Source organism: Vespa crabro, chromosome 9 (genome assembly GCF_910589235.1).
Source record: "Vespa crabro chromosome 9, iyVesCrab1.2, whole genome shotgun sequence".
NCBI lineage: Eukaryota > Metazoa > Arthropoda > Insecta > Hymenoptera > Vespidae > Vespa > Vespa crabro.
Window position 1 is genome coordinate 8827506 of NC_060963.1, and position 16957 is coordinate 8844462.

Consider the following 16957-nt stretch of genomic DNA (forward strand, 5'->3'; position numbering starts at 1 on the left):
TAAGCAAAGACAAGAGCTTAATATATTAATCTCTGCTTCCTTTTGGTCATTTTTTTCTTTTTTCTCCTTCTTCATACTTTTATCTCTTCGAGAACAAATTATATTTTCTGTAAAATTACGAGGATAATATAAAGATATACGTTTCTAATTTATTAGATTGAAAACGGAAAAACTAATGCAAATTTAGAAATTACTGCAGCAATGAGAGATGCCACAGAGCAACGTGGCAAGATGACTAATTTAAAAGCCGAGACCGAAAGAGTTACTTACGCATATATCGTTCTAATAATTCTAAATCTAATATACATAACTAAGTCTTTATAATTGTTATACACGTATATAATAACTATATCGCGTACTTATGCACATTGTGTATGCGTTTGTGTAAGTATAAGTTATTGATTTAACGGCTCATTAATTAATTAGCGAATACCGTAATGTGAATATTCAATTAGTATAGAGTATGATCAGATTCTATGATTTTTATGTGTTTTTCATTCGGCAATAAGCCAAATTGTAAAATAAACGTAATTTTATATGTATTCGTCATTCCCTCGAAAAATTCGGTTTATTATATTTAATAATTATTATCTTCAATAATCATTATCTTCAATAATCATTACTTCCAATAATCATTACCGTCAATAATCTACTTGTTGTTGTTGTTGTTGTAGTTGTTGGTGCATATAAATGATCGATTAGAATTTAGACTTATTATTATGGATTTACTTATTTTCAATTTATAGCTGTCGCCCCCGAAGGAAATACTTTCTTTCTCTCTAACCGTTCATTTATAATAAAAAAAAAAAGAAAAAAAGAGAAATACTTTTACGAGTCGTACGTTATCGATCAAGATATTTGTTTAATCATGTTTTATTTCCACATCTCTAATATCGTGAATTAAATACCAGGAAGAGCTGGTGTTTATTCCAATAATGAGGCTGGGAAAGTTCGATCAAAAAAAGTTCCGAGATAATATTTAATCAAATCGATTGTTCCTCTACATGAATTTATTATTTTTGCTTCTTTTTTGTTACCCTAGCGGTTTTACAAGTAGATCTGATGGTATTACAATTCGAAGAGGAAAAGGAAGGAAATGAAGAAAAAACAAGAGAATATTAACATTAAAAAGCATCCTCAAGAAAAGAGTAATCGATTGTTACATATCATTTAAGAACGACAATTGGTCCCATCTTTTTGAATCATGAATCGATTAGAATTAATTTCATTGTAATTAACGCTCTTAATGAACAACGAATGGACTAAGATTAAGAAAAGAAAAAGAACTGGAAGGAGTTTGGGAGAAAGCGAAGAAGAAGAAGAAAAAAAGTCGAAAAATACTGATAGGATTTAGCTAATATTATATAAGTGCGTGTGTGTGTATGTTTGTGTGATATTTATCGAAAGAATAGTTCGCCGCGATGTGAGTAGTACTACAAGATTACAGAAATAGTGATGAGGCTCAAAGAGTAAATAGTCTCAAAGAGTATGTCTTTGTAAATAAAGCACAGTATTGCCTTTGTTAATGTAGGCCACGGCTTCGTGTCGTAAAACTCTCACATCTTTATCTTGTTTTAATTAGCGAACTAACATCAGGAAGACTTCTTGTTCATACCAATAATGAGGCTGGGAAAGTATTTGAATTATTAAGAAATTATAATTAATACACAACTCATTGGAATAGATAAGAGAAAAAGAAATTAATAATAATAACAACAATAATTACGACAATAACAATAATAACAACAACAATAAATACAACAGTAAAAATAACAAGAGTAATAACAACAAAAATAATAATAACAATAAGAATAATAACAATAATAACAAAAACAATAACAATAATAACAATAACTGTAATAACAATAACAATGATAATAACAATGATAGCAATAACAATAGTAAAAATGACAATAATAGCTATGATAACATTAATAAGAATATTAACAATTACAATAACAATTATCAGATTATTAAAAATAGAAATAACAATAAAAATAACAACGTTGAACATACAACGTAATAATAATACTAATAATAACAATATTAATATTAACAAAAACAACATTAGGTACAATAATAATGTTATTAAGAACAATGGTAACAACAAAAACACTAATAACATAAATAGCAGTAATACCAAGAATAACAATGATAATAACTATAATAATAATAATAATAATAACAATAATAACAATAAGATTAGTAATTGTTTCTGTAGTGACAATAATAATAATAATAATAATAACAATAACATTAATAAAAATAACATTCAAAATAAGAAGAACAAAAATAGTAACATTTCATAACAATAAAAACAATAGTAATAATAACAAACAGCAATAATAATAATAATAATAATAATAATAATAATAATAATAATAATAATAATAATAATGATAATAATAATAAAAATAATAATAATAATAATAATATTAATAATAATAATAATAATAAGAATAATAATAATAAGAATATTAATAATAATAATAATAATAATAATAATAATAACAATAATAATAATAATAATAATAATAATAATAATAATAATAATAATAATAATAATAATAATAATAATGATAATAATAATAATAATAATAATAATAATAATAATAATAATAATAATAATAATAGTAATAATAATAATAATAATAATAAAAATATTATTAACAATAATAATAATAACAATAATAATAACAATAATAATAATAATAAGAATAATAGGAATGTTAAGAATAATGAGAAAAATAATAAGAATAACAATAGGAATAATAAGGACAATAAGAATAATAATAAGAATATTAAGAATTATAAGAATAATGAGAATGATATTAATAATTAGAATGATAAGCATAATAAGAACAATAATAAGAATAATAAGAATAATAAAAGAATAATAATAATAATAATAATAATAATAAGAATAATAATCAGAAAAACAAGAATAATAAGAATAATGAGAATAATAATAAGAATAATAAAAAAAGAAGTATATTAAGAGTAATAAGAATGATAAGAATAATAATAAGAATAATAAGAATTATAAGAATAATAAGAAAAATAATAAGAATAATAAGTATATTAAGAATAATATGAATAATAAGAATAATAAGGACAGTAATAAGATTAATAGGAATAATAAGAATAATAATTGGAATAATAGGAATGATACGAATAATAATAACAATAATAACAATAATAAGAATAATAATATGAGGAATAAAAATAATAATAATAATAATAATAATAATAATAATAAAATATTAATAATAATAATAATAATAACAATAATAATAACAACAATAATAATAATAAGAATAATTAGAATGATAAAAATAATAAGAAAAATAATAAGAATAATAATAGGAATAATAAGAACAATAAGAATAATAATAGGAATGATAAGAACAATAAGAATAATAATAAGAATATTAAGAATTATAAGAATAATGAGAATATTAATAATAATATGAATAATAATACGAATGATAAGTATAATAAGACTAATAATAAGAATAATAATAAGAATAATAAGAATAATAAGAATAATATGAATAATAATAAGAATAATAATAAAAATAATAAGAATAATAATAGGAATAATAAGAATAATAATAAAAATAATAAGAATAATAACAATAGTAAGAACAATAATAAGATTAATAATAAGAATATATAGTATACGAATAATAATAAGAATAATAAGAATAATAAGAATAGTAATATGAATAATATGAATAATAATAAGAGTAATAAGAATAATAAGAATAATATTATGAATATTAAGAATAATAATAAAAATAAGAATAATAATAATAAGAATATTAAGAATAACAAGAATAATAAGAATAATTATAGGAATAATAAGGATAAATAGAATAATAAGAATAATAAGAATAATAAGAATAATAAGAACAATAATAAATTTAATAATAAGAATATAAAGAATAGTAATAAGAATAATATGAATAATAATAAGAATAATAATGAGAATAAGAAGAATAATAATAAGAATAATAAGAATAATAAGAATAGTAATATGAATAATATGAATAATAATAAGAGTAATAAGAATAATAAGAATAATATTATGAATATTAAGAATAATAATAAAAATAAGAATAATAATAATAAGAATATTAAGAATAACAAGAATAATAAGAATAATTATAGGAATAATAAGGATAAATAGAATAATAAGAATAATAAGAATAATAAGAATAATAAGAACAATAATAAATTTAATAATAAGAATATAAAGAATAGTAATAAGAATAATATGAATAATAATAAGAATAATAATGAGAATAAGAAGAATAATAATAAGAATAATAAGAATAAGAAGAATAATAGGAATAATAATAATAAGAAGATTAATAAGAATAATAATAGGAATAATAAGAATAATAATAAGAATAAATAAGAATAATAATAGGAATAATAACAGGAATAATAAGAATAATAAGAATAATTATAAGAATAATAAGAATAATTATAAGAATAATAATGAGAATGATAATACGAATAAAAAGAATAACAAGAATAATAAGAATAAAAGGAATAATAATAAGAATAATAAGAATAATAATATGAATAATAAGAATAATAGGAATAACAATAAGAATAATAAGAATAACAAGAATAATAAGTATAATAAGAATAATAATAAGAATAATTAGAATAATAGGAATAATAAGAGTAACAATAATAATAGGAATAATAAGAAAAAGAAGAATAATAAGAATAAAAATAGGAATAATTAGAATAATAAGAATAATAATAGGAATAATAAGAATAAATAGATTAATAATAGAATAGAATAATAAGAATAGAATAATAATTATAGAATAATGAGAATAATAATAAGAATAATAAGAATAACAAGAATAATAAGAATAATAAGAATTATAAGTATATTAATAAGAATAATAAGAATAATAATGGGAATAATAAGAATTATATGAATTATAAGAATTATAAGAATAATAAGAATAAAAGGCAATATTGGAATAATAAGAAAAATAATAAGAATAATAAGAAGAATAAGAGTAATAAGAATAGTGAAAATAATAAGAATAATAAGAATAATAAGAATAATAATAATAAGAATAATAATAATAAGAATAATAATAAGAATAATAAAAATTATATTAAGATTAATAAGAAAAATTAGAATAATAAGATCAATAATAAGATTAATAATAAGAGTAATAAGAATAATAAAAATAATAAGAATAATAAGAATAATAAGAATAAAAATAGGAATAATTAGAATAATAAGAATAATAATAGGAATAATAAGAATGAATAGAATAATAAGAATAATAAGCATAATAAGAATAATAAGAAGAATAACGAGAATAATGAGATTAATAAGAATAATAATAAGAATAATAAGAATAATAGGAATAATAAGAGTAACAAGAATAATAGGAATAATAAGAAAAATAAGAATAATAATAATAAAAATAGGAATAATGAGAATAATAAGATTAACAAGAATAATAAGAATAATAATAAGAATAATAGTAAGAATAATATGAATAAGAAGAATAATAATAAGAATAATAAGAATAATAAGTATAATAAGAATAATAATAAGAATAATAATAAGAATAATATGAATAATAAGAATAATAATAAGAATACTAAGAATAATAATAAGAATAATAAGAATAACAAGAATAATAAGAATAATAAGAATAAATATAAGAATAATAAGAATAATAGGAATAATAAGAGTAACAAGAATAATAGGAATAATAAGAAAAATAAGAATAGTAATAATAAAAATAGGAATAATGAGAATAATAAGATTAACAAGAATAATAAGAATAATAATAAGAATAATAGTAAGAATAATATGAATAAGAAGAATAATAATAAGAATAATAAGAATAATAAGTATAATAAGAATAATAATAAGAATAATAATAAGAATAATATGAATAATAAGAATAATAATAAGAATAATAAGAATAATAATAAGAATAAGAAGAATAACAAGAAAATTAATATGAATAACAAGAATATTATGAATAATAAGAATAATAATAAAAATAATAAGAATAATAGGAATAATAAGAGAAACAAGAATAATAGGAATAATAAGAGAAACAAGAATAATAGGAATAATAAGATAAATAAGAATAATAAGAATAAAAATAGTTATTCTGAGAATAATAAAAATAATAATAAGAATAACGAGAATAATGAGATTAATAAGAATAATAATAAGAATATTAAGATAATAAGAATAATAAGAATAACAAGAATAATAATTATAAGAAGAATAATAAGAATAATAAGAGTAATAAGAAAAATATTAAGAATAATAGGAATAATAAGAATAATAAGAATAATAAGCATAATAAGAATAATAATAATAAGAATAATAATAATAAGAATAATGAGTATAATAAGAATAATAAGAATAATAAGAATAATAATAAGAATAGTAAGAATTATAATAAGAATAATAAGAATAATAAGAATTATAAGAATAATAATAGCAATTATAAGAATAATAAGATTAATAAAATAATATAGGAATAATTAGAATAACAACAACAATAATAATTATAAGAATAAGATTAGAATAAAAGAATAACACGAATAAGAAGAATAATAAGAATAATAAGAATAGTAATAAGATAAATAAGAATAATAAGAATAATAATAAGAATAATAAGAATAATAAGAATAATAAGAATAATAATAAGAATAACGAGAATAATGAGATTAATAAGAATAATAATGAGAATAATAAGAATAATAGGTATAATAAGAAAAATAAGAATAATAAGTATAAAAATAGGTATGATGAGAATAATAATATGAATAATAAGAATAATAATAAGAATAGTAAGAATAATTAGAATAATAAGAATAAAAATAAGAATAATATGAAAAATAAGAACTATAAGAATAATGATAAGAGTGTTGAGAATAATAAGAATAATATTAAGAATAACAAGAATAATAAGAATAATAATAAGAATAATGAGAATAATAAGAATAATAATAATAAAAATAAGAATAATAAGAATAAATATATAATAAGAATATTAATAGGAATAATAGGAATAATACGAATAAGAAGAACAATAATAGGAATAATAAAAGTAATTAGAATAATAATAAGAATATGAAGATTAATAAGAATAATAAGAAGAATAAGAATAATAATAAGAATAAAAAGATAAATAAAAGAACAATAGTAAGAATAATAAGAATAAAAACAAGCAGATAAGCATAAGAATAAGAATAATAATTATAATAATATAAATAATAAGAATAATAATAAGATTAATAAGAATAATAGTAAGAATTATAAGAATAACAAGAATAATAATAATAATAAGAATAATAATAAGAATAAATAGCATAACATGAATAATAATAAGAAGAAGAATAATAATAAGAATACTAAGAATAATAATAATAATAAGAAGAATAATATTAATCAGAAAAATAATAATAGGTATAATAAGAGTAACAATAAAAATAGGAATAATAAGAAAAATAATAATAATAAGAGTTAAAATAAGAATAATGAGAATAATAATATGAATAATAAGAATAATAATATGAATATGAATAATAATAGGAATAATAAGAATAATTAGAATAATAAGAATAATAATAAGAATAATAAGAATAATAATAAGAATAATAATAAGAATAATAAGAATAATAATAAGAATAGTAAGGATAACAAGAATAATAAGAATAATAAGAATAACATGAATAATAAAAATAATAATAAGACTAATAAGAATAACATGAATAATAGAAATAAAAAGAATAATTAGAATATTATGAATAATAATAGGAGTAATAAGAATAATTAGAATAATAAGAATAATAGGAATTTTTAGAGTAACAAGAATAATAGGAATTATAAGAAAAATAAGAATAATAAGAATGAAAATAGGATTAATGAGAATAATAAGAATATTAATAAGAATAGTAACAATAACAAGAAAAATAAGAATTATAAGAATAATAATAAGAGTAACAAGAATAATTGGAATAATAAGAAAAGTAAGAATAATAAGAATAAAAATAGGAATGATGAGATTGATAAGAATAATAATAAGAATAATGAGAATGTTAAGTATAATAAGAATAATAAGAATTGTAATATGAATAATATTAATAATAATAAGAGTAATAAGAATAATAAGAATATTAATAATTGTAATCGGAATAATAAGAATAATAAGAATAATAAGAATAATAAGAATAATAAGAATAATAATAGAACTAATAAGATTAATAAGAATAATAAGAATAATAAGAATTATAAGTATAGTAATAAGAATAATAAGAATAATAAGAATAAAAAGAATAAAAATAAGCATAATATGAATAACATACATAATAGGAATAACAAGAATAATAAGATCTATAAGAATAATAAGTATAGTAATAAGAATAATAAGAATAATAATAAGAATAATAAGATTAATAAGAATAATATGAATAATAATAAGAATAATAAGAGCAATAAGAATAGTAAGAACAATAATAAGTTTAATAATAAGAGTAATAAGGATAATATTATTAATAATAAGAATAATAATAAGGCTAATGAGAATAATAAGAATAGAAAGAATAATAGTAGGAATAATAAGAATAATTATAAGAAAAATAAGAATTATTAGAATAATAAGAATAATAATAAGAATAATAATCAGAATACTAAGAAAAATAAGATTAATAATAGCAATTATAAGAATAATAAGAACAATAAGAACAATACGAGGAATAACAAGAATAATAAGAATAATAATAATAATAAGAATAATAAGAATAATAATAAAAATAATAAGAATAATAAGAATAATAAGAATAATAATAGGAATAATAGGAAATACGAATAATAAGTACAATAATTGGAGTTAGAATAATAATAATACTAAGAAGAATAATAAGAATAATCAGAATTATAACAAAAATTATAAGAATAACAAGAATAATAAGAATAATAATAATAAGTATAATAAGTATAATAATAAGAATAATAAGATTAATAAGAATAATAATAGGAATATTAAGAATAATATGAATAATAAGTATAATAATAAGAATTAAAATAAGAATAATAAGAATAGAAAGTAAAATAAAAAGCATGTTAAGTATATCAAGTATAATAGGAATAATAAGAATAATACGAATAATATTAGGAAAAATAAGAATAAGATGAATAATAATAGGAATAATAAGAATAATAAGAATAATAAGAATAATAAGAATATTAATAAGAATAATAAGAATAATAGTAAGATTAATAATAATAATAATTGTAGTAATAATAATAATAATAATAATAATAATAATAATAATAATAATAATAAGAATAATAAAAATCGTAAGAATAATAATAAGAATAATATGAAAAGTAAGAACAATAATAACAATAATAATAAGAATAACAAGAATAATAGGAATAATTAGAATAATTAGAATAATAAAAGGAATAATAAGAATAATAAGGATAATGAGAATCATAAAAATAATAATAGGAATAATAAGAATAATAAGAAAAATAAGAATATTAATAAGAATATTTAGAATAATAAGAATAACAAGAATAATAGGAATAATAAGAATAACAAGAATAATAAGAATAATACTAGGAATAATAAGTATAATAATAAGAATAATAAGAATAGTAAGAACAATAATAAGATTAATAATAAGAATAATAAGAATAATAATAAGAATAATAATAAGAATAATAAGAATAATAATAGGAATAATAAGAATATTAAGAATAATAATAAGAATACTAAGAATAATAATAAGAATAATAAGAATAAGAAGAACAATAAGAATAATAAGAATAATAATAATATTAAGTTATATACGAATAATAATACGAATAATAAGAATAATAAGAATAATAAGTATAGTAATCGGAATAATAAGAATAAACAGAATATAAAAGAATAGAAATAGGAATAATAAGATTAATACGAATAATAATAATAAGAATAATAGTGATAAGAATAATATGAATAATAATAGGAATAATAAGAATAATAAGAACAATAATGGGAATAATAGGAGTAATAAGAATAATAAGAATAATAAGAATGTAAAGAATAATAATATGAATAATAAGAATAATAATAGGAATAATAAGAATAATAAGAATAATAAAAGGAATAAAAAGAATAATAAGGATAATGAGAATCATAAAAATAATAATAGGAATAATTAGAATAATAAGAATAATAATGGGAATAATAGGAGTAATAAGAATAATAAGAATAATAAGAATGTAAAGAATATTAATAAGAATAATAAAATAACAATAATAATAAGAATAATAAGAATAATAAGAATAATAATAGGAATAATAAGAATAATAAGAATAATAAGTATTGTAATAAGAATAATAAGAATAATAATAATAATAAAATAATAAGAATAATAAGAATAATAAGTATAGTAATAAGAATAATAAAAGTAACATGAATAATAAGAATAATATGAATAATAATGAGAATAATAAGAATATCAAGAATAATAAGAATAATAATGAGAATAATAAGAATAACAAGAATAATAAAAATAATAAGAATAATAAGAATAATAATAAGCATAATGAAAATATCAAGCGTAATAGGAATAATAAGAATAATATCAAGAGTAACAGGATTAATAAGAATAATAAGAGTAAAAAGAATAATATTATGAATATTAAGAATAATAATAAGAATAAGAAGAATAATACTAAAAATATTAAGAATAACAAGAATGATAATAATAATAAGAATAATAAGTATAGTAATAACAATAATAGGAATAATAATAAGAATAATAATGAGAATAATAAGAGTTATATGAATAATATTAAGAATAATAATAAGACTAATAGGAATAATAAGAATAATAAACATAATTATAGGAATAATAAGAATAATAATAATTATAGTGATAATAAGAATAATAATAAGAATAATAAGAATAATAATAATAATAAGAATAATGAGAATAATAATAAGAATACGAAGAATAATAAATATAAAAATGAGAATAATAAGATTTATAATAATAATAATGAGAATAATAATAAGAACAATAAGAATAATAAGAATAAAAATAGGAATAATATGAATAATAAGTATTATAATAGGAATAATAAGAATAATTAGAATAAAAAGAATAATATTAAGAATAATAGGAATAATATGAATAATAAGAACAATAATAGGAATAATAAGTGTAAAAAGAATAACAATAGTAATAATAAGAATAATAATAGGACTAAGAATAATAATAATAGTAATAATGAGAATATTAATAAAAATAATAAGAATAATACGAATAATAAGAATAACAATAATAATAGGAATAATAATAATAATAAGAATAATAAGAATAAAAATAGGAATAATAAGAATAATAAGAATAAGAAGAATAATAAGATTATTCTTTATAAGATTATTATTTAAATAATCAGAAGAAGATTATTTCTTTATATTATTATATTATCAGATTATAAGAATATTCTTTAAATTAATAGAATAGAAAGAATAAAAAGTACAATAATAGGAATAATAAGTATAAAAGAATAATAATAATAATAAGAAGAAGAATAATAAGAATAATAATAATAATAATAAGATTAATAAGATTATTAAGAATAATAAGAATAATAATAGGAATCATAAGAATTATAAGAATAATAAAAAAAAAAAAAAAATAATAATAATAAATATAATAAGAATAATAAGAATAATAAAAATAACAAGAATAATAGGAATAATAATAATAATAAGAATAATAAAAATAACAAGAATAATAGGAATAATAATAATAAGAATAATAAGAATAAAAATAGGAATAATAACATTAATAAGAATAAAAATGGGAATAATAAGAATAATAAGAATAATAAGAATTATTATAAGAATATTAAGAAAATAAGACTAATTATAAGGATAATAAGAATAATAAGAATAATAAGAATAACAATAATAATAATAATAATATGAATAATAAGAATAACAAGAATTATAAGTATAATAATAATAATAAGAATAATAATAATAATAATAGTAAAGAAAAATAATAAACATAATAAGAATAATAAGAATAAGAAAAATAATAAGAACAATAATTAGATTAATAATAATAATAATAAGAATAATAAGTATAATCAGAATAATAATAAGAACAATAATAAAAATAATAAGAATAACAACAATAATGAGAATATTAAGAATAATATGAATAATAATAAGAATAGTAAGAATAGCAATAAGAATAATAAGAATAATAAGAATAATAAGAATAATAAGAATAATAAGAATAATAAGAATAATAATTATAGTAATAAGAAAAATAAGGCTAATAATAATAATAATAATAATAATAAGAATAATATGAATAATAAAAATAACAAGAATAACAAGAATAATAAGAATAATAAGAATAGCAATAAGAATAATAAGAATAATAATAATAATATGTATAATGAGTATAATAATAGGAATAATAAGAATAATAAGAATAGCAATAAGAAAAATATAAATAATAATAAGAATAATAAAAATAATAAGAAGAGTAATAAGAATAATAAGGATAATAAGAATAATAAGAATAATAAGGATAATCAGAATATTAATAAGAATAATAAAAATAATAATAAGAATAATAAGAATAAAAAGAATAGTAATCGGAATAATAATAATAATAATAATAATAATAATAATAATAATAAGACTAATAAGATTAATAAGAATAATAGGAATAATAAGAATAATAATAGGAATAATAAGATTAATAAGAATTATAACAAGAATAAAAAGAATAATAAGAATAATAAGAATAATAAAAATAGTAATGAGAATAATATGAATAACAATAAGAATAATAAAAATAATATGAATAATAATAATTATAATAATAGTAATAGGACTAATAAGAATAATAATAAGACTAATAATAATAATAATCATAAGACTAATAAGAATAATAAGAATAGTAAGTATAATAATAAGAATAATAAGAATAGTAAGTATAATAATAAGAATAATAAGAATAATAAAAATAATAAGATGAATAATAAGAATAATAATAAGAATAAATAGAATAATAATAAGAATAATAAGATTAATAAGAATAATCAGAATATTAATAAGAATAATTAGAATAATAATAAGAATAATGAAAATAAAAAGTATAATAAGAATTATAAGAATAGTAAGTATAATAATAAGAATAAGAAGAAGAAGAATAATAATGAGAATAATAAGAATCATAAGAATAATAAAAAGAATAATATTAACAATAAGAATAAAAATAATAAGAATGACAAGAATAATAAGAATAATAAGAATAATAAGAATAATAAGAATTATAACAATAATAAGAATTATAAGAATAGTAAGTATAATAATAAGAATAATAAGAGTAATAATAATAATGAGAGTAATAAGAATAATAAGAATAATAATAAGAATAATAAGAATAATAAGAATAATAAGAATAATAAAAATAGTAATGAGAATAATATGAATGACAATAGGTATAATAAGAATAATATGAATATTAAAAATAATTATAAGAATAATAATAGGAATAATAAGAATAATAATAAGACTAATAAGTATAATAAGAATAATCAGAATAATAATAAGAATAAAAAGAATAATAATAATAAGAATAATAATAGGAATTGTAAGAATAACAATAAGAATAATAGGATTAACAAGAATAATGAGAATAATAAGAATAATAATAAGAATAGTAAGAATAATAAGAATAATAAGAAGAATAATAGGAATAACAAGAATAATGAGAATAATAAGAATAATAATAAGTATAATAATAACAATAAGAATAATATGAATAATAAGAATAATAAGAATAATAAGAATAACAAGAATAATAGGCATAATAAGAATAATAAGAATAATAATAAGAATAATAAGAAAATAAGAATAATTAGAATGACAAAAATAATAAGATTAACAAGAATAATAAGAATAATAAGAATAATAAGCATAATAAGAATAATAAGAATTATTAGAATAATCAGATTAATATTAATAAAAAGAATAATGATAAGAATAATAAGAATAATATGAATAATAATAAGAATAATAAGAATAATAATAAGAATAATAATAAGAGTAATAAGAATAAGAAGAATGATAAGATAAATAATAAGTATAATATGAATAATTGGAATGACTAGAATAATAAGAATAATAAGAATAATAATAGGAATAAAAAGAATAATAATAAGAATAATAAGAATAATAAGAATAATAAGAATAGTAATTGGAATAATAGGAATGATACGATTAATAGTAACAATAATAGGCATAATAGGAATAATAAAAATAAAAAGAATTATAAGAATAATATGAATAATATTAAGAATAATAAGAATTATTCGAATAATAAGAAAATAAGAATAATTAGAATGATAAGAATAATAAGAATAATAAGAATTATAATAGGAATAATAAGAAAAATAAGAATAATAAGAATAATAAGAAAATAAGAATAATAATAGGAAAATAGGAATGATACGAATAATAAGAACAATAATAGGCATATAAAGAGTAATAAGAATAATAATAAGAATATTAAGATCAATAAAAATAATAAGAATAATATATATTATAAGAATATTAATAGGAATAACAAGAATAATAAGAGTAATAATAAGAATAATAAGTATAATAATAATTATACGAATAATAAGAATAATAAGGACAATAATAGGAATAATAGGAAGAACATGAATAATAATAATAATAAGAATAAAAATAAGAATAAGAGTAATAATAAGAATAATAAGAGTAATAAGAATAATAAGAATAATAAGAATAATAATTGGAATAATAGGAATAATACGAATAATAATAACAATAATAGGCGTAATAAGAATAATAAAAAAATAAGAATAATAATAGGAAAATATGAATGATACGAATAATAAGGACAATAATAGGCAAAATAAGAGTAATATGTATAATAATAAGAATATTAAGATCAGTAAAAATAATGAGAATAATATGAATTATAAGAATATTAATAAGAATAACAAGAATAATAAGAATAATAATAAGAATAATAAGTATAATAAGAATAATACGAATAATAAGAATAATAAGGACAATAATAGGAATAATAGGAATAGCAAGAATAATAATAATAATAAGAATAAGAATTGGAATAATAAGAATAATAAGAATAATTATCAGAATAACAAGAATAATAAGAATAATGAGAATAATAATAAGAATAAAAACAAAAATAAGTATATTAAGAATAATAGGAATGATAATAGAAATAATAAGAATGATAAGAATAATAATAAAAATAGTAAGAATTATAAGAATAATAAGAATAATAATAAGAAAAATAAGTATAATAAGAATAATATGAATAATAAGAATAATAGGAAGAACAAGAATAATAATAATGATAAGAATAAAAATAAGAATAAGAATAATAATAAGAATGTAAGTATAATAAAAATAATAAGAATAATAATTGGAATAATAGGAATGATACGAATAATAATAACAATAATAGGCATAATAAGAATAATAAGAATAATAAGAATTATAAGAATAATAAGAATAATAATCAGAATAACAAGAATAATAAGAATTATGAGAATAATATTAGGAATAATAAGAATAGTAAGAATAATAAGAATAATATTAATAATAGGAATTATAAGATTAATAAGAATAATAATAAGTATATTAAGAATAATAATAAAAATAGTAAGAATAATAAGAATAATAATAAGAATAATAATAAGAATAAGAATAATAATAGGAATAATAAGAATAATAAGAATAAAAAGAATAATAAGAATAATAATTGGAATAATAGGAATGATAAGAATAATAATATCAATAATAGGCTTAATAAGAATAATAAGAATAGTAATAAGAATAAAAAGAATAATAATAAGAATATTAAGAATTATAAGAATAATAAGAATAATAACCAGAATAACAATAATAATAAGAATAATGAGAATATTTATAAGAATAATAAGAAAAATAAGAATATTAAGAATAATAAGAATGATAATAGAAATAATTAGAATTATAAGAATAACAAGAATAATAATAAGAATAATAGGAATAATAAGAATAATAAGAATTATTAGAATGACAAGAATAATAATAATAATAATAAAACTTACAACAGGAATAATTAGTATAATAAGAATGATAAGTATAATAAGAATAATAATAAGTATAACAAGAATAATGAGAATAATAATAAGAAGAATAATAATAGGATTAATAAGAATAATGAGAATAATAAGAAGATTAATAAGAATAATAAGAATTATAAGAATAATAAGAATAATAATAAGAATAATAAGAATAATAAGAAAATAAGAATAATAATAGGAAAATAGGAATGATACGTATGATAAGAACAATAATAGGCATAATAAGAGTAATAAGAATAATAATAAGAATATTAAGATCATTAAAAATAATTAGAATAATATGAATCATAAGAATATTAATAGGAATAACAAGAATAATAAGAATAGTAATAAGAATAATAAGTATAATAAGAATAATACGAATAATAAGAATAATAAGGACAATAATAAGAATAATATGAATAACAAGAATAATAAGAATAATAATAAGAATAATCAAAATAAGAATAAGAATAACAAGAATAATAAGAATAATGAGAATAATAAAGCGAATAATTAGAATGATAATAGGAATAATCAAATTAATAAGTATAATAAGTATAATAAGAATAATAAGAATTATAAGGATTATAAGAATAATAAGAATAATCAGAATGAAAAGAATAAATAGAATAATAAGAGGAATAAAAAGAATAAAATGAATAATAATAATAATAAAAAGTATAATAAGAACAACAAGAATAATAGGAAAAATAAGAATAATAATAATAATAATAAGAATAA